The 23,152-nt window shown below is 32.1% G+C and overlaps 3 long non-coding RNA genes across 3 annotated transcripts in view; 1 reads left to right on the top strand and 2 right to left on the bottom strand.

The window, feature by feature from the left end:
• LOC141393851 (uncharacterized) overlaps window positions 1-23,152 on the bottom strand; it is a 394,506-nt gene that overhangs the window by 320,074 nt on the left and 51,280 nt on the right. The gene's annotated exons all lie outside the window — the stretch shown is intronic.
• Window positions 1,098-1,518, top strand: LOC141393849 (uncharacterized). The gene is made up of 2 exons (XR_012410205.1): window positions 1,098-1,216; window positions 1,281-1,518. It is a non-coding gene; the product is annotated as an uncharacterized lncRNA (long non-coding RNA).
• LOC141392686 (uncharacterized) lies at window positions 8,718-9,150 on the bottom strand. Its single transcript, XR_012409856.1, has 2 exons — window positions 9,048-9,150; window positions 8,718-8,979 (listed from the first exon to the last, which is right to left on the bottom strand). It is a non-coding gene; the product is annotated as an uncharacterized lncRNA (long non-coding RNA).

Consider the following 23,152-nt stretch of genomic DNA (forward strand, 5'->3'; position numbering starts at 1 on the left):
GTCAATCATATGGTTCTTCCTTTAACTATTTCAATAATCTATATTTATACATTTGTTAGGTAATAAGTGACTGATCATTAACCCCAGTAAGTGTTCGAAATATAGGGATAGATTCTTCCTAGTTAACGCCCTGTCGATTGACAGCAAGTCACAGCTTATAATTTTTTAAAGAATTATTTTCCCAAGAGCGGTGAATTTTTTAGAGAATATTGTTTTCAAGACCTGTGGTTTTTCTTCATCTTTTATGATATATTTTCCCAAGGGTCGAGGATTTTAGTCTTTTAAAAATATTTTTCAAGTACCTCTTAATTGGGTATTTTTATATAGAACTTTTTCCCTGGGACTTCTGAAATATGAATTTTTCCTAGAAATTTTAAAGGATACGATTTTTACAAAAGCATTATCTCGAATGAACAACGACAGTTAATGAAAACCATCAAAACCCGAAAAATGTTTTATTTGGGACACTTGATGAGGAACAATAAATATAAGATACTGCAGATAATTCTCAAATCCCAAGTTGCAGGAAGACGTTGTAGAGGTCGAAGAGAATTGTCCTGGTTAAAAAATATTCAAGACTGGACCGGATACCATGATGAACTCAGTCTTCTTAGAGCAGCTAGAAACAGACAACTATCGCTTTTGACATAAAATAAATATTTCCAATAAGAATGTAACAAAATGTAAGATCGCTTAACATCCGGACAACGGATAAGCAAATAAGGAAGAAGATTTAAGAATTAGAATGCCATCTTTATTTCAATAGTACATTGGACCGGAGAGATAATGTTAGAGCATACTTTTGGGGGGAATAATTAAATATGAGGCAGATTTAATCTATAACTGTAAAATTGTTTTAATCATATTCTATCGAAATGATATTTTTTCAAATGTGAATATTACCCAAAAATAGAAAAAAAACTCAAGACCACATTTAAGGTCAAACTTTTGATTAGCTAGTTATTTTGTATTGAAGAAAAAAAAAACTACTCATTAACTTTATTAATGATTCAACATAAAACCACAACTATTTATTTTAAAATAAAATAATTTTCTACCGCACTCTAATTTTGTTATTTAAATCGATTTGAAAATACATATTGGATTACAGTATTGAATACGTCTTCGTAATAACTACATCATGCAATTCGAATTATTCTTCGTTATATCCTTGGCATTTATGATGGCCCTTCTTGTTAATAATCTGGCAGAGGGAGTAAGAAAATCGTATTATTTCTTTTGGATTAATTTATTTAAATTTTTGTATATGCCTTTTTTAGATTGCGCCAGGAAAGACTCAAAACCACAGGAAACAGCACTTCATGCCTGCCTGCGCAGGTCCTTTTTGTTATACTACTTTGTCAAAACCACTTACAAAGAATTAAAAAAAAACAGATTTCTTGATCCTTTACGATTCTGCTAAAGAGATAACCAATTGTTTGTCTTTAATTATTAGATTTCCTAAAAATCTGATCTACTCGAGGAGGCCAAAAATATAATATATAAATATTTTAAATACCCGTTGATGTATTTTTTTCGGGGAAATATGGTTCTTTAGATCGACAATATGAGATGTGATGGTGTTCCCAATTTATTTGAAGTTTTGAATACGGTAATTAACGTCTTATCTGATGAAGGATGTGCATCAATTATGGAATTTGAATTTATGACATACTAGCAGACCCGGGTCCCCGTTGCTGACGTATTTGTGTATCGTATTTTGTTTTAATGACAACTTTTTATGGAGTTTATGTTTTACAACTCAAAAATAGGTATTTTCTTCCTCATTTATTTTTTAAATTTATCAACAGATTTTGTCTGCAAACTTTTTTTCTCTTACGGACTTTGTCGGATTTTTTCGCCCACAAGCTATCTAATAATAAAATTTAAAAAAAATGTTAAATCAAATTCTCCCGCTTATTGAGACGTGCATGTGTGTTTTTAGTTTTTCATGGCTTATGGACCGTTGAACTTCACTATTCGAAATTCATGCCTACATATACCACGGTACATTTCGCAAAATTTCGTGAAAATCGGTTCGCTACTTTTCGAGATATAACATTAAAACTGGCTATGGTCGGGACTTCGGTCACAACCACCGTTGTTCCGATGCATTCCTAAGTTTAGCAAATATAGCGATTATAAAACAACAGGCCCCCAAAATTCATCAACAAATATATAGAATTTTCAGCCACGAGTCATTTCTGAATATTTTTTGAAAATTTCATGAAATTATGGTCAATAGGTTTGAAAAAAAAATTATTGAAAAGAGTGGGCGTGGTCATCCCTTTCAAGACATAACATATTTAAAAAATTGAGCTCCAAATATGTACCTAACGTCGGAGACACAACCCCATTGTCTGCACAAAATTAATGCTGAAACCGATATAATCATAAGTTGGTCATATATATATAGCGCTTGAAAGAAATACGTGGGTAGGTACCCCACCTCCACTGAAATTCATAAAGTACACATTGCCACGGCAGACCTTAAGCATTTGCTGCAAATTTCATGGAAATCGGTTCAGGATTTTGGAGATGTAACATATTTAAAAAAGTAGACGTGGTCGGGTCCTTAGGCCCGAAAGAAGTACCAAAATTCTAGATTCATTATTATGTAGCGTTTTTTAATATCAAACAAACTATGCAGCCTATTTCCACCGGGAGCCATCCCTGTACAGCCGACACATTGGTAATTATTGTAAATATTGCGTTTTTTAAATCGGGTATAGGGTAAGTATCCCGCCCCTTCCGAAATGCAACAAAATCGGTAGCCTATTTTAACCGAGAGCCATCGCTGTACATTAGGGTTATAACTGTTTTGCAATTTTTGCAAATATCAAAAATACCACCGCATAGCCGTGTAGAGCATGAAAAGCTACTATGAAATACAGAGTAGTTATTTCTCTATCTCGAAAAAAGTTTCCGCACCAAATGCATTGATGTTCAGTAATGCATTATTTAATCTTATTTGTTGTAATGACATATGAGGCGCTCAGTGCCAAAACGGCCTAACCCACATGCCAAAACAAAAATCAAAAAGACTCTTAAGATCTAACCAGTACCTTTTGAAATAACTGCCAAAAAGATCCATATTGCATTGAATAACACTAGGTAATAGTACCTTCTAAAATAATTTTTGAGAATTTATTTCAAAATGTTTCAGTTAAATCTTTACAGTCAGTTTGATTTTTATTTTTTTGGGCATGTGGATTACGCCTTTTTGGTGCTGAGCGCCTCATATTCGCTTTTGGTAAAAACTTATTAATAGTTTTAATCTAATTTAAAATCTATATCAAGCCAATCTGGACCAGTTTGTTACCAAATCGCGATATATACCTCTGTTAGGTGATGAGTGACTGAGTGATGGATCATTTGTCCAAGGCAAAACGTTCTGGAAATGTTTAACATACAAGAAAATAACATTTCCCGTGAAAAACAGTCGCTGTTTAAGATTTTTGATAAAGAATATTTTTTCAAGACTGAATCATTTCACATTACAGTACAGTCCAGCTGGTTACCTGGTGATGAGTGACTACCTATTTGATAATCAATGGCTAGGTAAAACATTCTGGAAGTATTCGAAATTTAAGAAAAGATCATTTCTAGTCGGTAGACTGCTACAAGTCGCAGTTTAAAAATTTTTGTTTTTTTTTCAAAATTCAACCATTTGTCCAGACTGTACAGTCTAGTTACAAACCTGCAAGCTGGTTCCTACCTTCGCTATTTATTTTACACTTTCTCTAGGGCTCAGTCACTCATATGATTATTGTTGTAACTATTTCATTAATCTATATTTATGCATTTGATAGGTGGTGAGTGACTTACTGAAACATTTGCTGTTACAGTACAATCCAGCTGGTTGCCAGGTTTTTACATTCGCTATTTTATTTAACCCTTTCTCTTAAGCTCAGTCACTCATATGGTTCTGGTTGTTGCTATTTCAAGAATCTGACTGAATGATTGATTATCAGCGGCCAGGCTAAAACTCCTGGAAATATTCGACATATGTATGTATAAGAAAATATCATTTCCAGTGAAGATCGAAACATTCGCCATTACAGTACAGTACAGCTAATTGCCTGGTTCATACATTCACTATTTTAGTTAAGTGTTTCTCTAAACCTCAGCCAATCGTGTGGTTCTTGTTGTTACTATTTCGATGATATATAATTAGGTGATGAGTGACTAAGTAATTGATAATCAAGGGCCAGGTAAAACGGTTTGAAAGTTTTCGAAATATAAGAAAATATCCTTTCTAGTCGTTTGACTGCTACAAGTTGCAGTTTAAAAATGTTTAAAGAATATTGTTTTCAAAATAAAACCATTCATCATGACTGTACAGTACAACTGGAAACCTGGTTCTTACATTCGCTATTTTAATTAAGACTTTCTCCAAACCTCAGTCACTCATATGGTTCGTGTTGTAACTATTTTAATAATCTATATATTTGTTAGGTGGTAAGTGACTAACTGATTACTCATCAACGCCAGGAAAAACGTCACAAAAGGTTAAGAAATGTAGGAAAATTTATTTTCTGGTCAACAACCTTTGAACATTTGAACTAGGCAACTATTCAAGTTTGGCAACTATTGCATGGTTACCCTACTAATACCCTACTCACTTATTCGATCTTCAAGTTAGGAAAGTAAAAGAAGATAATCAACTGAACTGGATGGGAATTTTTGTTTAAATATGTGCACATAAAAGGCATCCTAGCTTTTCAAATAGATGGCAGAAAATTGACAACTTTTCCTAATTTTAATAAAATTTTAAATTGCAGAATATATGGTGTTACAGAATTTTCTACAATATCAAGAAAGTTTTTACAGGTCCTACAACCTTCGTTATGCTCTCTGTACTGTGATCGGCTGATTCTCTATCAGGCTTTGTTTCTTCATTCCCAAAGGCATCATAGTCCCAATATTGTAAATTTCATAAGGTACCTATTAGGGAATTTGGAAAATATAACACAATAACCAATTTTCTTTAATTTTAAACTTTTATTTTTCTTTCATCAATTACAAAATTCGTATGGTATTTGTAATCTTTGATTGTAATTTATATTTTACTTCTTCTCATCAATTTCAAAAAATTATTTTTTATTATCAATTACTTTAACTAAATGTTAACCTCCAATTTTATCAACAATGGCACCACCAAGACCTTCAACAGCTTTACCGGCCACATGACTCTATTTGGAAAACAAAGAAAATAATGAATTTTCAAAATCAATTTTTGCAAAATCAAAATCAATTTCCTTCAACTTACCTATTGTTTAATGTAAACGCTTTTTGGCCTACCTCTGGCCTCAATTTGACCAGTAGCTAAGGCCAAGAGGAGGGCTATCACAGAAAAAATATGCAAGAAATTCATTTTAATTTTTTTTAAAATTACAAGTTGATTGTCTTAACTAGGGAACTACCGACTTGTGTCTGAAGAATTTCAATATAGATTGGAGTTTATACACCGAGATATTGGAATGCAAATTGCAATATTTTTATAAAGAATATTAGTTGTTGATATTCGAAATATGTTATCAAGAGTAAACGTATTTTCCTAAATTGTTAAAAATATTTTTGCATTTGGATGTTTCCAATAACCAATTTATAATTTAATTTAACCTAATCACTCCGATTTATTATTTATTACCTTGTGGTTAAATAGTTACCAATATAGCCATGACTATCGCGCTAAATGACATTTAAAAATATATAACATAAATAGTGGTCATGGATACTTTAATCCATAATGCAAATAGGTCTTTTATAGTTAATTAATTTGCGGTTAATAAGTTTTCAATACAGCCATGAGTTTTCTTAGCTTTTTGCGGAAAAAATGTCCTTAGAACCTTTGAAATTCGGAATTCTTTTTAGATTCTTACCTTTGAGGCAAATTTTCCTTCTAAACCACTTTACAATTAAAGTGACATCTATATTTCAAATTTAACTTTGGATTGTGGAGCTAATATTTAAGCATACTTATGGGCGGAATTAATAAACATTAGACAAAGAGCATCTATAGCTTGACAAATCACCTAAAATATAACAAAAATAATTCATTTTAAGGTCTTTTGATAGAAATGTTCTTCGCCGTGTTTTTTACAACTTAATTATTTCGCCCTAATGTATGCTCAAACATTATCTCTTCATTACAATCTTTAATTTGAAATATAGATGGCACTATATATATTTTTTTAGTAGTATAGAAGTAAGAAGTAAGAGGCAGATACTTACATATTTTTATTTTAAGATTCAAAAAAATCTTCAGAACTTCAAGGATATTAGGAAAATATTTTCATAAAAACAAAAACCTAAGAAAACTCATATCCATATTTGAAACTCATTAACCGCAAGATAAGTATGAATTACATCGACTAGTTTAAATAGCTGTATAAGAAAATGGTTATTGGAAATTTCCAAATGAAATATTATTGATTTGCGGTTAGTGAAGAAATATTTATAACAATTTAGGAAAATACGTTTACTCTTGACAACATATTTCTAACTAATATTCTTTATAAAAATATTGCAATTTGCAATACCATATTCGGCTATATAAACTCCGATGTGCAGTGAAATTCTTCAGATACAAAACGGTAGTTCTCTTGTTAAGACAAATAATTTTGTAATTTTGAAAGAAAAAAATCCAAAATGAATTTCTTGCATATATTTGCGGTGGTGGCCCTCATCTTGGCCTTAGCTACTGGTCAAATTGAGGCCAAACGCGGAAAGGGAGGTAGCCACAAAGGCGATTACATTAGAGGTGGAGTAAGTTGAAGGACTCTAAAGGACGATTTTGCAAAATTGATTTTGAACATTAATTATTTTTATTCTTTCCAAATAGAGTCATGTGGCCGGTAAAGCTGTTGAAGGTCTTGGCCCTGCCATTGTTGACAAAATTGGAGGTTAAGATTTAGTCAAAGTAATTGACAATAATACGAATTTTTGTCATTGAAGAAAATTATAAAAATACAAATTGCAATTAAATTTTTAAAATTCCATAACTGAAGCAAGAATTGTTGTAATTGAAAAAAGAAAAATAAATGTTTAAAATTAAAGAAAATTGTTTTTGTGTTATATATTCCAAATTCCCTAATAAACACATTATGAAATTTACAATATTGTGCCTATGTTGCCTTTGGGAATGAAGAAACAAAGCCTGATAAAGAAGCACCTGGTCTAAAGCGGGATTTTTTTGTTTGAAAAAAAAACCTTATGTGTTGAAAAAATAAGATTTGAACTTTTCGTAAATATATCGAAATATAAGTAAGTAAAATAATAAGGTGATAAAAAATTCCATAAATATATATTCCCACATACCTTCCCGCAGGGAAAAGGGAGGCTTTTCTAATACCAATCAGTGCAGAACGATTCATAAAAATTAGCTTTTAAAAATAAGTATTATTGATAGTTTAGAATATCTGCACTTCAAATATACATTTGGATAGACCATTTTAATTTTAACCAATGCTGCCAAGTATTAATTGTTAGTACAGAGTGCATAAAAAAGGCTGTAGAACTTGTAAAAACGTTCGTGATAGTATAAAAAATACTATAACGCCATATATTCTGCAATTTTTAAATTTATTAAAATTTGGATGAATTATCTAAGACAGATAAATAGTATAGCCTAATTTTGGGGGGAATAATTAAAATTTAATCCATGCTGGATTAATGGTTTGCAATATATTATTAGTCTGAAAATAAAATAAATTAGGAGGATTTGAGAATTTTTTTTTACATTTTACTTTTCATTATCTCTTTGAAATGGTAGTACACCTTTCACGTGCACATATTTTAAAAACTACCCATCAAGTTCAGTGGCTTGCCTTCTTTTACTTCCCTAAATTGAAGATCGAATGAGTGAGTAGGTTATTTTTAGCGTAACCATGCAATAGCTGCCAATTTGAATAGTTGCCCAGTTCAGATATTGTTAACTCTGTGATTTGTAATCCTAGACACGAACAATCCAGTGGCAAGTATTTTCATCCTATCTAAGGCACATACCTGTTATTAAATATTTTCACCATAGTTAACAAATGTTCGAGGAATTGCTGTTAGAGGTCGCAAGGGTTGAATTTGGTTTTATTAAAGCTCTATAGATGTAACGTATGTAGTTTTACGATCTTCAGACTTGCAACTATAGCTTTCATTGTAATAGAAGTAGAGTCGAACTTCTCGATAATGGTGGAAAGGAAAAATTACTACATTATGGGGAAAATTCGTAACAAAGAGGCTATTATTATTGTTTGGGAATTGAAATATTTTTTGGCAAAAAAGATTCCTTATAGAGAATTATTCGTTATAACGGGATTCGTTATAGAGAAGTTCATAATGTAACAAAAAAAAATTGCCAATAACATCTATAGATTAATGGATTTATAAGTAAAGAAATTTGAATTTTCGGTCCATTGATTTCATTATATTATTCCAAAATCTTGTGTTGACTTTCATCCTACGAATGAAGAACCCCTATGAAGCGTGTTGTTGTTAGCAGATGAAACCATACCAATAAATATTTGTATCCTACTCCTTACTCCAAATTCCTGAATTAACATTAGAAAATTAAGTGTTTGATAGAAAAATCCTTCTTCACATAACACGTTAATTGCCGTGAAATGCATGCCACAAAAATTGAAATAAATTGGGAACACCATCACACCTCATATTTTAAATCTAAAGAACGATAACTCCCAGAAGAATACAACAACGTATACTTAATATATTTATAAATTTTATTTTTTGTCTCTTCGAGTAGTTCTTAGTTTTATGAAATCGAATTATTAAAGATAAAAAAATTGGTTATCTGGTAAGCACAAGCTTAAAGGACCCAGAACTCTCTTTTTCACTTCATTCAAATCGAGTTCCAATTTTCGGTGGAATATTTTTATAACAATTAATTCCTTTGCAGACAGATATCATCGGCAAAATCTTGTTGTTGTCCTTCCTGATGTTTTGAGTCTTTCCTGGGGCAATCTAAAACAAAGACATATTAAAGAAATTCGAAATAAACTAATTCAAAGAAATTTATTTAATTTTCTTACGCCCTCTGCCAGATTACTAACAAGAAGGGCCATCATTAATGCCAAGGATATAACGAAGAATAATTCGAATTGCATGATGTAGTTCTTACGAAGACGTATTCAATACTGTGATCCAATATGTATTTTCAAATCGATTATAAATAACAAAATTTGAGTGCGGTAGAAAATTATTTTATTTAAAAATAAATAGTTGTGGTTTTATGTTGAATCATTAATAAAGTTAATGAGAAGTTTTTTTTTTTCTTCAATACAAAATAATTAGCTAATCAAAAGTTTGGCCTTAAATGTGGTCTTGAGTTTTTTTTTCTATTTTTGGGTAATATTCACATTTGAAAATATATTATTTCGATAGAATATGATTAAAAGAATTTTACAGTTATAGATTAAATCTGCCTCATATTTAATTATTCCCCCGAAAAGTATGCTCTAACAATATCTCTCCAGCCAAATGTACTATTGAAATAATTTTTTTTTTCCTTTATTTATTCCTCGTGGGAACATAGGGCATCAACAATACATTTATACAATGATCTATTATGCACAATTGTTTTTATATAATCCCATGATTTATCGATATTTGCCAATTCCTTGAGTACTGTTCTTCTCCAGGACATTTTTGGGCGACCCGGTCTTCTACTGCCCTGCGGATTCCAATCTAGGGCCGTTCTCGAGATTGTATTATGCGTCTTCCTCAAAGTGTGGCCAATCCAGTTCCATTTCTTTCTTTTTATCTGCATTGCAATAGGTGTTTCATCGGCTAATCTCCATAAGCATTCATTAGAAATAGTATTTGGCCAAAATATACCACATATGATTCGGAGACATTTGTTGATGAAAGTCTGAAGTCTCTGTATAATTTGCTCGTTATAGAACCAAGTTTCGCTGCCATATAACAATGTAGATTTTACGCAAGCTTAGAAAATTCTCAACTTCGTAGCTCTTGTTATCTGTGTGTTTTTCCACGTTTTTCTCAGCCGACCAAATGCGCTTCTTGCCTTATTAAGTCTGTTTGAGACATCTTCGTCGATACTGCCAGCTATGTTCACAATGCTCCCTAAATAGCAGAATGATTCAACGTAAGGAATCGGTTGATTGTCAATTTTGATCGCATCGTCGTTGCGGTTGTTAAGTCGCATTGCATACGTTTTTTTAATGTTGATTTCTAGTCCAACTTCTCTTGCTAGTCGAACTAGATCATTTATTTTGTCCTGCATGTCGCAGGCCTTGTGTGACAGTAGACAGATATCATCTGCATATGCTAGGTCCTCGTGCTGCCTATTCAGACCCCATGTTATGCCTCGCCTCTTCCGGCACAACTTTAACATTATGTCATCCAACACTATTGCAAAAAGTAGTGGTGATAATGGACAACCTTGACGTACACCAACGTTTGTTTTGAATGGGATACTTAGTGTCCCATTATGAAGTACTTGTAAGTCGGCGTTGGCGTACATAGCCTTTATTATTGCTCTTAACGTGTTTGATTGGTCTAGGCAGCTGCGGTGTGGGCGAAAACCAGCCTGCTCATCTCTAAGCTTGTCTTCGACGTTAGCTAGTCTCGTCAGGATTACTGTTGCTAGTACTTTGTATACGCTGTTTAGCAGTGTGATTCCTTCGGGATTTGTGTATATCCTTATGTGGGAATATCGTTCCACCTATTATCAACTCAAATGTCTGGCACAGATTCACTAAACGCTCGCCGTTTATATAAATATAATAAATATGGCATTATAATTTCAAAGCCTGATGGGATAATAATCGACTAACGAGATGATCTTCTTCCTTATTTGCTTATCAGTTGTCCGGATGTTAAGCGATCATACATTTTATGACATTCTTATTGGAAATATTTATTTTATGTGGAAAGCGATAGTTGTCTGTTTTTAGTTGCTGTAAGAAGACTGAGTTCATCACGGAATCCGGTCCAGTCTTGAATATTTGTTAACCAGAACAGTTCTCTTCGACCTCTACAACGTCTTCCTTCAACTTGGTATTTGAGAGTTATCTGCAGTATCTTATATTTATTGTTTCTCATCAAGGGTCCCAAATAAGACATTTTTCGGGTTTTGATGGTTTTCATTAACTGTCGTTGTTCATTCGAGATAATGCTTTTGTAAAAATCGTATCCTTTAAAATTTCTAGGAAAAGCTACACTTAAAACGTCCATGGAAAAAATCTATAAAAACTTCATATTTCAGAAGTCTCAATTAAGAGGCATTTGAAAAATATTTTTAGAAGACTAAAATCCTCGACTCTTGATGGAATATATAATAAAAGATGAAGAAAAACCACCGGTCTTGAAAACAATATTCTCTAAAAAATACACGGCTCTTGACTTGTAGAAGTCAATCGACAGGGTATTAACTAGGAAGAATCTTTCCCTATATTTCGAACCCTTACTGAAGTTAATGATCAGTCAGTCGAACCCTTACTGAAGTTAATGATATAAATATATATTATTGAAATAGTTAAAGCAAGAACCATATGATTGACAGAGTTTTGCACTTAAAGACTACAATCCATGACTTTTGAGAAAATATATAAAAAATATTCAAATGTACGATTCCTGAAATAATCGTTTTTAATAAAGAAAAAAAGCCACTATTGAAAAATTATTCTTTAACAAATCTAAAACCGCAACTTGTAGCTGTCAACCGTCAGGTTGTTGACCAGAAAATGTGTTTTCCTATATTTCCTAACCTTTTATGAAATTTTTCCTGGCGTTGATGGGTAATCAGTGAGTCACTTACCACTTAGCAAATATATAGATTACTGAAATAGTTACAACACGAACCATATGAGTGACTGAGCTTTGGAGAAAGGCTTAATTAAAATAGCGAATGTAAGAACCAGGTTTCCAGTTGGACTGTACAGTCATGATGAATGGTTTTATTTTGAATACAATATTCTTTAAACATTTTTAAACTGCAACTTGTAGCAGTCAAACGACTAGAAAGAATATATTTTTTATATTTCGAAAACTGTCAAAACGTTTTACCTGACCCTTGATTATCAATTACTTAGTCACTCATCACCTAATTATATATCATTGAAATAGTAACAACAAGAACCACACGATTGACTGAGGTTTAGAGAAACACTTAACTAAAATAGTGAATGTATGAACCAGGCAATTAGCTGTACTGTACTGTAATGGCGAATGTTTCGATCCTGGAAAAAATATTCTTTGAAAAATTTTAAACAGATACTGTTTCTCACTGGAAAGGAAATTTTCTTATATGTCGAATATTTCCAGGACCCTTTGCATAGCCGCTGATAATCAATCATTCAGTCAGATTATTGAAATAGCAACAACCAGAACCATATAAGTGACTGAGCTTAAGAGAAAGGGTTGAATAAAATAGGGAATGTTAAAACCTGGCAACCAGTTGGACTGTACTGTAATGGCAAATGTTTTAAGCTTGAAAAAAATACTCTTAAAATCAATCTTAAACAGTGTCTGTTCCTCACTGGAAAGGTTATTTTCTTACATGTCAAACATTTCCAGGACGTTTTGCCTGGGACTGATGATCTATCATTAAGTCACTCATCACCTAACAATGGTATAGATATAGATTTTCGAAATAGCAACAACCAGAACCATATGGGTGGCTGATGAGCTCTAGAGAAAGTGTTAAATAAAATAGCGAACGTATGAACCAGACTATCCGCTGGACTGTATTGTAATTTCGTATGTTTTAGTCTTGAAAAATATTCTTAAACACATAATAAACTGCTAATTGTAGCAGTCAACCGACAGGATGTTAACTAGAAATGATATTTTCCTATATTTCGAACCCCTCCAAGACGTTTTGCCTGGTCGTGGATGATAAATCAGCTAACAAAGATATAGATTATTGAAATAGCAACAACCAGAACCATATGAGTGACTGAGTTATAGAGAAAGGGTTAAATAAATAGTAAATGTAAGAACCAGTTACAACCTATACTGTACTGTAATGACGGATATTTCAATCATGAAAATTTTTCTTTAAAAAATTTTAAACTGCGACTATGTGTTAACTAAAAGGTATCTCTTTCACCTCTTCCCATATTTCCAAACTCCCTTCCAAGAGGCTTTGCCTGATCGTTGATGATAAATCAGCCAGTCACTCATTACCTAACAAAGATATAGATACAGATTATTGAAATAGCAACAACCAGAACCACATGAGTGACTGAGTTATGGAGAGAGAGTTAAATAAAATAGTGAAAGTACTGTACTGTAATGGCGAATATTTTAATCTTGAAATTTTTTCTTAAAAAATTTTAAACTGCGACTAGGTGTTAATTAGAGGAAATCTCTTCCCCTATTTCCAAACTCTTCCTCGGGTTGACGGTTAGAGCTATCATCCATTAAGAAATGTATGGATATAGATTATGGTGGTAAGTATTTTCACCACATCTATGACACAAACCTGTAATTAAATATTCTCACCATAATTAACAAATCTTCGAGGAATTGCTGTTGGAGGTCGCAAGGGTTGAATTTGGTTTTATTAAAACTCAAGAGATGTTATGTAGCTTTGCGTTCTTCAGACAAGCCACTGTCTTTTATTGTAATAGAATTAGAGTCGAACTTCTCGTAATGAGGAGACTATTATTATTGCATGGGAATTAATATTTTTGTTAAAACAATTCGCTATAGGAAATTATTCTTTATAAAGATTTTTGTTATAAAAGAAGTTTATATGTAATAAAGAAAATTATTAAAATTTGATTTTTAAGTTTAAAATTCGAATTTTCCATCTATTGATTTTATTATATTATTCTTAGACTTTGTGTTGACTTTCATCCTTCGAATGAAATTAGCTTGAATTTCCATGGATGACCATCGCACCTCATATTGTAAATTTAAAGAACCATATTTCCCCAAATAAAAAATGGCAACAACCGATATTTAAAAAATCTTTATAAATTTTATTTTTTATTTCTTCGAGTAGATCTGATTTTTAGGAAATCTAATAAACAAAGACAAAGAATTGCTTATGTCTCAAGCAGAATCCTAAAGGATCACGAACTCTTGTTTATTAATTTTTTCATCTCGTTTGGATTGTATAAATTCACGTCAGTACAAAAGGCACCTTTGCAGCCAGGTATAAAAGGATGCTTATTCTTGTACTTTTTTTCTGGCGCAATCTAAAAAAACTCATTATAAAACAATTCGTAATTAACCCTTTCGGTGCTTCTTTTTTGTTTTTGATCTGAAAAATATATTTTTCCGATTTTATATATACTTAAGCCCACTATATGAATAATCAAAACTAATTTTTTAACATTTTGTTTGGAAAAGTGGTTTTTGGACACTATGCCATATGGCATAGAATGTATTTAAAGGAAAAAAAAAACAAACTAAAATATTCAAGTTTTTAATTAAATTTCATCTTAAAGAAGACCAGGAGGCCTTATAGAAGAGGAAGAGGTCTTCTTATAGAAGAGCAGGACGTCTTCTCATGAAAGAGCAGAAGGTCCTCTCATAGAAGTGCAGGATGTCTTCTCCTGGAAGAGCAAAAGGTCGTCTCATAGTAGGACAGGATGTTTTCACATAGAAGAGCAGGACGTTTGCATATAGAAGGGCAGGAGGTCTTCTTATAGAAGAGCAGGAGGTCTTCTTATAGTAGAGCAAGAGGTCTTCTTATAGAAGAGCAGGAGGTCCTCTCCTTAAAGAGCAGGACGTCTTTTCATAGAAGAGCAGGACGTTTGCATATAGAAGGGCAGGACGTCTTCTGATAGAAGAGCAGGACGTCTTTTCATATAAGAGCAGGACGTTTGCATATAGAATGGCAGGAGGTCTTCTTATAGAAGAGAAGGAGGACTTCTTATACAAGAGCAGGAGGTCTGCTCATAGAAGAGCAGCTCGTCTTCTCGTAGAAGAGAAGGACGTTTGCATATAGAAGGGCAGGAGGTATTCTTATAGAATAGAAGGAGATCTTCTTATATAAGAGCAGGAGGTCTTCTCATAGAAGAGCAGGATACCTTCTTATAAAAAACCAGATGGTCTTCTCATAGAGGGGCCCTTCTTATAGAAAAGCATAAGATCTTCTCATTGAAGACCAGGAGGTCTACTTGTAGAAGACATGAAGGTTTTTCATAGAATATCTGGAGGTCTACTATTAGAAGATTTGGGGGTCTTCACATAGAAGGTCTTCTTATAGAATATCTGGATGTCTCCTTTTAGAGAAGACCTAGGGTCTTCTTATAGAAAACCTAGGTATTCTTATAGAAAAGCTAGGGTCTTCTTATAGAAAACCTAGAATCTTCTTATGGAAGATTTGAGGCCTTCTTATAGAAAAACTGGATGTCTCCTTATGGAAGATTTGAGGCCTTCTTATAGAAAAACTGGATGTCTCCTTTTAGAGAAGACCTAGGGTCTTCTTATAGAAAACCTAGGTATTCTTATAGAAAAGCTAGGGTCTTCTTATAGAAAACCTAGGATCTTCTTATGGAAGATTTGAGGCCTTCTTATAGAAAAACTGGAGGACTTCTTATAGAAGACCTGAATGTCTTCATATAGCAGATCTGAAGGACTTCTTATAGAACACCTTAATGTCATCCTATAGAAGGGCTGGAGGTCAGCTTGTAGAAGACGTGGGGCCATCTTATATAATATCTGGAGGAGTTATTTTAGAAAATCTGGAGGAATTGTTATGCATCATCTGGAGGTTTTCCTATGGTGGATCTGGAGGTTTCCTTATAGAAGACCTGGAAGTCTTCGTACAGAAGACCTGGAGGTCTTCTTATGGAAGATCTAGGGGTTTTACAATAGAAGATCTGGGAGTCAAACAAAGTGAAACATTTCCGTTTGGAAAAATCTATGCCATATGACATAGTATGAAATATAAAAAATCTGGCAGCTCCATTGAACTATATTTCGGATCTTTTTTTCGTTTTAATTATGAAGGCAATGACTATCTACTAAAATAAATACAAAAAGTTAACAAAAAAAAATATTTTTGTTAATAAAATATATAAAATTATAAGATGGTATTTTCATGCAAATTTTAAATCGAACGAGGAGCGCTTGCTCTTTGAGACATAACAATGTATAGGGTCCACCAATCAAAATTTGTTGTCGAATTATTTTTAGATAACACTTCAGGGAAAAATACAAAATTATTAAAAAAAGAGTTCCCATAAGTATTTTGCCTTAAAACGGGCTTCAAAAACTGGTTATGCCATATGGCATAGAATCACCGAAAGGGTTAATTAATCCAAATGAAATTCTATAATTTTCTTACACCCTCTGCAGGATTGTTAATTAGAAGGGCCATCATAATTGCCAAGGATATGGCGAAGAATAATTCGAATTTCATGATGTAGTTATTACGAAGAAGTATTCAATACTGTGATCCAAAATGTAGTTTGAAATCGCTTTTAAATAATGAAATTAGAGTGCGGTAGAAAAATATTTTAAAGCGAATGGCAATTTATTTTTCAATAAATAGTTGTGGTTGTTGTTGACTCATTGAAAAAGTTAATGAGTAAACTTCTTTTGTAATGGCAAAAAAACCCAGGTTAAGAACAGTATGACCTTCAAAAATGTCTTAAGTTTGCTCTACTGTTTTAAGTAATAATAATAATAATAATGTTTCAAGGGTTTTTGCTATCATAGACTAAGTCTGCCTTATATTTATCAAAGATATAAAATATAATAAGATAAAATACATATAAGATAATATAATGAAGTTACTGACCAATTTTTTCTTTAATACAAAATAAATAGCGAATCAACAGTTTGACCTTAAAAGTGGTTTTGAGTTTGTTCTATTTTTGGGTAATATTCACATTTGAAAATATATAATTTCGTTAGAAAATATTTCAAGGGATTTTGCAATTGTAGTCGTTAGAAAATATTTCAAGGGATTTTGCAATTATATATTAAGTCTGTCTTATATTTAATTATTCCCCCCAAAAGTATGCTCTAATATTATATATGTTGTCCAATGTCAAGTGAAATATAGATGGCATTATAATTTTAAAGCCTGCTAATATGAAAATCGACTAATTGAAGTAAGAAATTGTGAAAATTTTTAATTGTGAATTAAACACGTGCAATAGTATAACTGTTTATATCAACAAAACAGATATATCATATACATAACAGATATAATATGATATAAATGTGGGAATGAGTGTAACAGTTATGATATTGTTTGGGTTGTGTATACTCACAATAACATAACTGTTAGAAACAGTTCTGTGTTGTATATGAACGAGTGAGAACTTTATTTGTTTTTTCGTTCTCAAGTATCTGTTGTATAACAGATATTTTTCAAATACTACAGATACCAACAGATACTATAGGCTTGTGTGAATAACTTCTAAGGAAAATTTCATAAAAAATAACATTTTTTAACATTTTTATTATTTAGGGGATAAATAAATATTAAAGACATGAACTGTTATAACTGAACGCGTCAATTCGAATGTTTTTCTGGGTTCAGTGAGTGGAATGTACGAGGGCTACTAGAAAAGTTTCCGACCTAATAATGAATATTTATCAAAAATAGTTTTATCATATTCCAAATATTTATTGCAAATAGTTTTGTTATATTGAAGCGTTTTTGTGGTTATTTCAAAACTAGGTTTAAAATACCTTCAAACCAATTTATTTCCCGCAGGCAAGTGTTAGCTTGTTACATTTTTAAATTGGTGTGGTACTGATTAAAAAGAGATGGAGATAGAGAGAGTAACAATTTTGTTTTCCCATGGATAGTTTAAACAAATACTTACATATTATATGTTCCTACAAGATCCCGGAAGGGAGAAGGCATACTTCTTTCATATCAATGAGTGCACAGCGATTCATATTGGCCCAATAATATGGGACCTACTTTTATCGCCGAGTCCGAACGGATTATCTTACAACACAACTTGTAAATAAGTTTTCATGGAAGGGAAAAGGGATACTTCTTCCATATCAAGTCCGAGCCCGAACGGATATCTTACGACACAACTTGTAAATAAGTTTTCTTGTCTGAAATACTCAGGCCACCACCGCCGAAAATGTTGTTGTTCTGGTCGGGGATTGACCTTAAGAGAATAATACCTTCAAAAGCCCTTAAAACGACGCGTCACTTTGTAAGGTAGGGGTTGTTCCAAGCTGAATAGACCTACAATACATTTACCGAAGTATTATCCACCTACTTACTCCGGACATTAAAGTCATTTCCGCAGAAGTACAGTCATTGGGCAATATCGGTGTAGAAGCAGGCTGATAAAGAACATATACACTTTATATGATCTTAAATTATTATTTCGAGAAGTTACAAACAGAATGACAAACATAATATACCCTCCATAACAAATTAAACGATTCTGTTACTCCTAATGGTTTTCATAATGCAGAATTTGTTATTGGTCCATGGAATGATTCTGAAGAAATTCGAAATACACATTTTTGAGTTGGTTTGTAGTACTCGGTCCAGTAGCACCATGTCTAACCAGATTTAGTATCCTCACTTTCGGGTCAAATAAGTTATATGTGCTTTATATGTGCACATCATTATTATGTGACTTTTAGGAACGCGATATCTTATAGAGAATTTTACGGACGTTGTCTTTTGCTTTAGTCACTTTTTGGTAAGGCTCACAGTTTTTGAGATATATAAAAAACCCAAAAATATGACCTATAACCATGAATAAGTTTCTTTTTACGCATGGGATCAACAGAGATTTTTAGGACCTCATTTGTAATGACAAATCCTACATCTCCACCAAAATTTAGCTCTGTAGGAATTTTTCTATTTCAATTCCTATTTTGTTTGGGCTACATACAATAAGTACTTATTGTATCACACCAATATCCATTTATATCAGTTTGTACAAACCAGATATAAACAAATATGTTCCTTTTTTCTGTCTATACCAACTCATATCATACCTGTTTGAAAAAGTATCAGTATCAACTTGTAACTGAAACTACATTCTACATATCCATACTCACTCAATGTTGAAAAATGTCGGAACTGATATATTCAGTTGTATCCATGCAGGTGTTTATTGTGAATGAATTTCAACACTATGTTGGCAACACATATATTTAGTCAACGCCACCTGTATGTCATTAAAGTACGTAGATTAATTATGCAATCGATAAATTAGTTAATACCGATTAATCGACATGCAAAAGTAATTTATCGTTTAGAAGCTTCGTGGTCGTTCCTTAAGAAAAGTTCTTCATGATGGTAATAGAGAAATCTAGAATAAGAATGATCTAGAATAATTTATTAATGTATATAAGCTGCTGTAGAGAAGATGTATTTATCTCAGCTGTCAATAATCTCTTAAAGTGTTAGTGTGTAAATAAAGTGAAAGTAAAACGTGAAAAACCGCGACTTTTATTTCTACCTGTAAAAGTGAAGATAGGAAATAACATTAAATTTGCAATAAAAATCAATTGCTTTAAATTTTTTACGAAAAAGCAAGCTAAGGCATATCTAAAAAGAATATCTATAAAAATCCACATTTCACAGAAAAAATTCTATATTAAAATCCTCACATAAGAGGCAATTGAAAAAAATAAGATAAAATAAGCTATAAAAAACCACGGTTCTTGAAAAAATGGATTTAAAAAATCCAAGACTCTTGAAAAATATTAAGCTGTAACTTGTTAACTAAAAATAATATTTTCATATATTTCGAGCCAGTACTGGGGTTCATGATCAGTCACTCATTACCTAACAAATGTATAGATATAGATTATTGAAATAGTTCAAGCAAGAACCAAATGATTAACAAATCTTTGGACTAAAAGACTAATATCCATGACTCTTGAGAAATTAATTTTAGCCGTGGATTTTTTCCTGAACCTCAACTTATCCTAGTTCTAATGTAGTCACCTTTGTGGCAACCTCCCTTTTTGCCTTTGGCATCAATTTGACCAGTAGTTAAGGCCAAATCCATTAAAAATATGTAGGAAATTCATTGAAATTTTTTTCAAGAGCCGTCGTTTTTTAACAGTGTTTTTTGAAACCGTAGATTTTTATGAGCAAATTTTAAAGAGCCGTGATTTTTTTAATATGTGTTTTCAATAACCGTGGGCTTTTTATGGACACTTTTTTCGGTAGTCTTGGATATAAACGTATTCTTACACAGCTTCCTTTAAGCCGTGATTTTTTTAATTTTTGATTAAAAAATTTTAAAATTCTTCAAAAATTTTCAAGACCTCTTTTAAGGTCAAACTGTTCATTAGTTGGTTTATTTTTTGCTGTTACAAAAAAAACTACTCATTAACTTTATTAACAATAAAAGAACCACAACTATTTATTTTAAAATAAAATAATTTTCTACCGCACTCTAATTTTTTTGTTTATAACCGATTTGAAAATACAAATTGGATCACAGTATTGAATACGTCTTCGTAATAACTACATCATGAAATTCGCATTATTCTTCACCATATCCTTGGCATTTATGATGGCCCTTCTTGTTAATAATCTGGCAGAGGGCGTAAGAAAATTAAATGAATTCCTTTGTCAATTTCTTTAATTTGTCTTTGTTTTAGATTGCCCCAGGAAAGACTCAAAACATCAGGAAGGGCAACAACGTGATTTTGCCGATGATTCCTGTCTGCAATGGTATTAGTTGTTATAAGAATACTCCACTAAAAGATGGAACTCGAGTTAAATGAAGTGAAAAAGAAAGTTCTGGTTCATTTAAGCTTGTGCTTACCAGATAAGCAATTTTTTCATCTTTAATAATTCGATTTCATAAATATTAGAACTACTCAAAGAGACAAAAAAAAAAAAAATTATAAATATTTTAAATACCCGTTGTTGTATTCTTTTGGGAGTTATCGTTCTTTAGATAAACAATATGAAATAATATAATAAAATCAGTGGACCGAAATTTCATTTTTTTACATATAAATCCATTAACCTGTAGATTTATTTGACAATTTTCCTTGTTACATTATGAACTTCTCTATAATTAACACTTTTATAATGAATAATTCTCTATAAGGAATCTTTTTGCACAAAAATATTTCAATTCCCAACAATTAGTATCTCTCTCTTCTCCTCTTTGTTACGAATTTTCTCCATAACCTAGTAATTTTTCCTTTCCAGCAGCTACATTGTCGAGACTCGGCTCTAATTCTATTACAATAAAAAACAGTGGCTTGTCTGAAGAACGCATAGCTACATAACATCTCTAATAAAACTAATTTCAACCCTTGCGACCTCCAACAGCAATTCCTCGAAGATTTGTTAATTAAGGTGAGAATATTTAATTACAGGTTTGTGTCATAGATGTGGTGAAAATACTTACCACATTTCTTAATGGATGATAGCTCTGATCGTCAACCCCAGGAAGAGTTTGGAAATAATGGAAGAGATACACTCTAGTTAACACCTAGTCGCAGTTTAAAATTTTTTAAGAAACATTTTCAAGATTAAAATATTCGCCCTTACAGTACAGTATAGGTGGTAACTGGTTCTTACTTTCACTATTTTATTTAACTCTTTCTCCATAACTCAGTCACTCATTTGGTTCTGGTTCTTGCTATTTCAATCATCTATATCTTTGTTAGGTAATGAGTGACTGGCTGATTTAACATCAACGACCAGCCAAAGCGTCTTGGAAGGGTTCGAAATATAGGAAAATATCATTTCTAGTTAACATCCTGTCGGTTGACTGCTACAAGTCGCAGTTTAATATGTTTTTAAGAATATTTTTGAAAACTAAAACATACGAAATTACAATACAGTCCAGCGAATAGTCTGGTTCATATATTCGCTATTTTATTTAACACTTTCTCTAAAGCTCAACTGCCACCCATATGGTTCTGGTTGTTGCTATTTCGAAAATCTATATCTATACCTTTGTTACGTGATGAGTGACTAAATGATAAATCATCAGTCCTAGGCAAAACGTCCTGGAAATGTTTGACATGTAAGAAAATATCCTTTCCAGTGAGGTACATTCACTGTTTAAGATTTTTTCTAGAGTATTTTTTAAGCTGAAAACATTTGCCATTACGGTACAGTCTAACTGGTTACCTGGTTCTTACATTCACTAATTTAGTTAACTGTTTCTCTAAACCTCAGCCAATCGTATGGTTCTTGTTGTTACTATTTCAATAATATATATCTTGACTAACTTTTTGATTATCAAAGGCCAGTTAAAACGTTCTGGAAGTGCTCGAAATATATGAAAAGATCCTTTCTAGTCGTTTAAGTGCTACAAGTCGCAGTTTAAAAGATTTAATTTTTTTCCAAAATTTAACCATTCACTATTACTGTACATTCCAGCTGGAAACATGGTTCTTACATTCGCTATTTATTTAACCCTTTCTCAAAGGCTCAGTCGCTCATATGGTTCTTTTTGTAACTATTTCAATAATCTATATCTAAACATTTGTTAGGTGGTGAATGACTCACTTATTACTCATCAACCCCAGGAAACACGTCATGGAAGATTAAGAAATATAGGAAAATATATGTAAAAGCATTTTTATAGCGAAAAAAATGTCACCGGTTTTTGAACATAATTATTAAAAAATTTCCGGCTCTTTAAAATTTGTTTATAAAAATCTACGGTTCCAAAAAAAACTATTAAAAACGTCGGCTCTTGAAAACAAATTTAAATTAATTTTCTAAGATTTTTTAATGTATTTGACCTTAGCTACTGGTCAAATCGATGCCAAAAGCAAAGTGGGAGGTAATCTGAAAGGCTAATGTAATCATTAAAACTAGGATAAGTTGAGTGACAGAAAAAAATTTACGGCTATTAAATATTATACTCATTAAATATCAAATTAAAATCTTAATTAATTTCTCAAGAGTTATGGATTGTAGACTTTTAGTCCAAAGTTCTGTCTCCCATATCGAGTTTTAATAAAACCAATTCCAAACCTTGCGACCTCTAACAGCAATTCCTCAAACATTTGTTAACTGTGGTGAGAATATTTAATAACAGGTATGTGTCTTAGATAGGATGAAAATACTTGCCACTGGATTGTTCGTGTCTAGGATTACAAATCACAGAGTTACCAACATTTCAACTAGGCAACTATTTAAATTGGCAACTATTGCATGGTTACCCCACAAATACCCTACTCACTTATTCGATCTTCAATTTAGGAAAGTAAAAACAGACAAGCA

Source organism: Musca autumnalis, unplaced genomic scaffold (genome assembly GCF_047663935.1).
Source record: "Musca autumnalis isolate F117 unplaced genomic scaffold, ASM4766393v1 scaffold_2, whole genome shotgun sequence".
NCBI lineage: Eukaryota > Metazoa > Arthropoda > Insecta > Diptera > Muscidae > Musca > Musca autumnalis.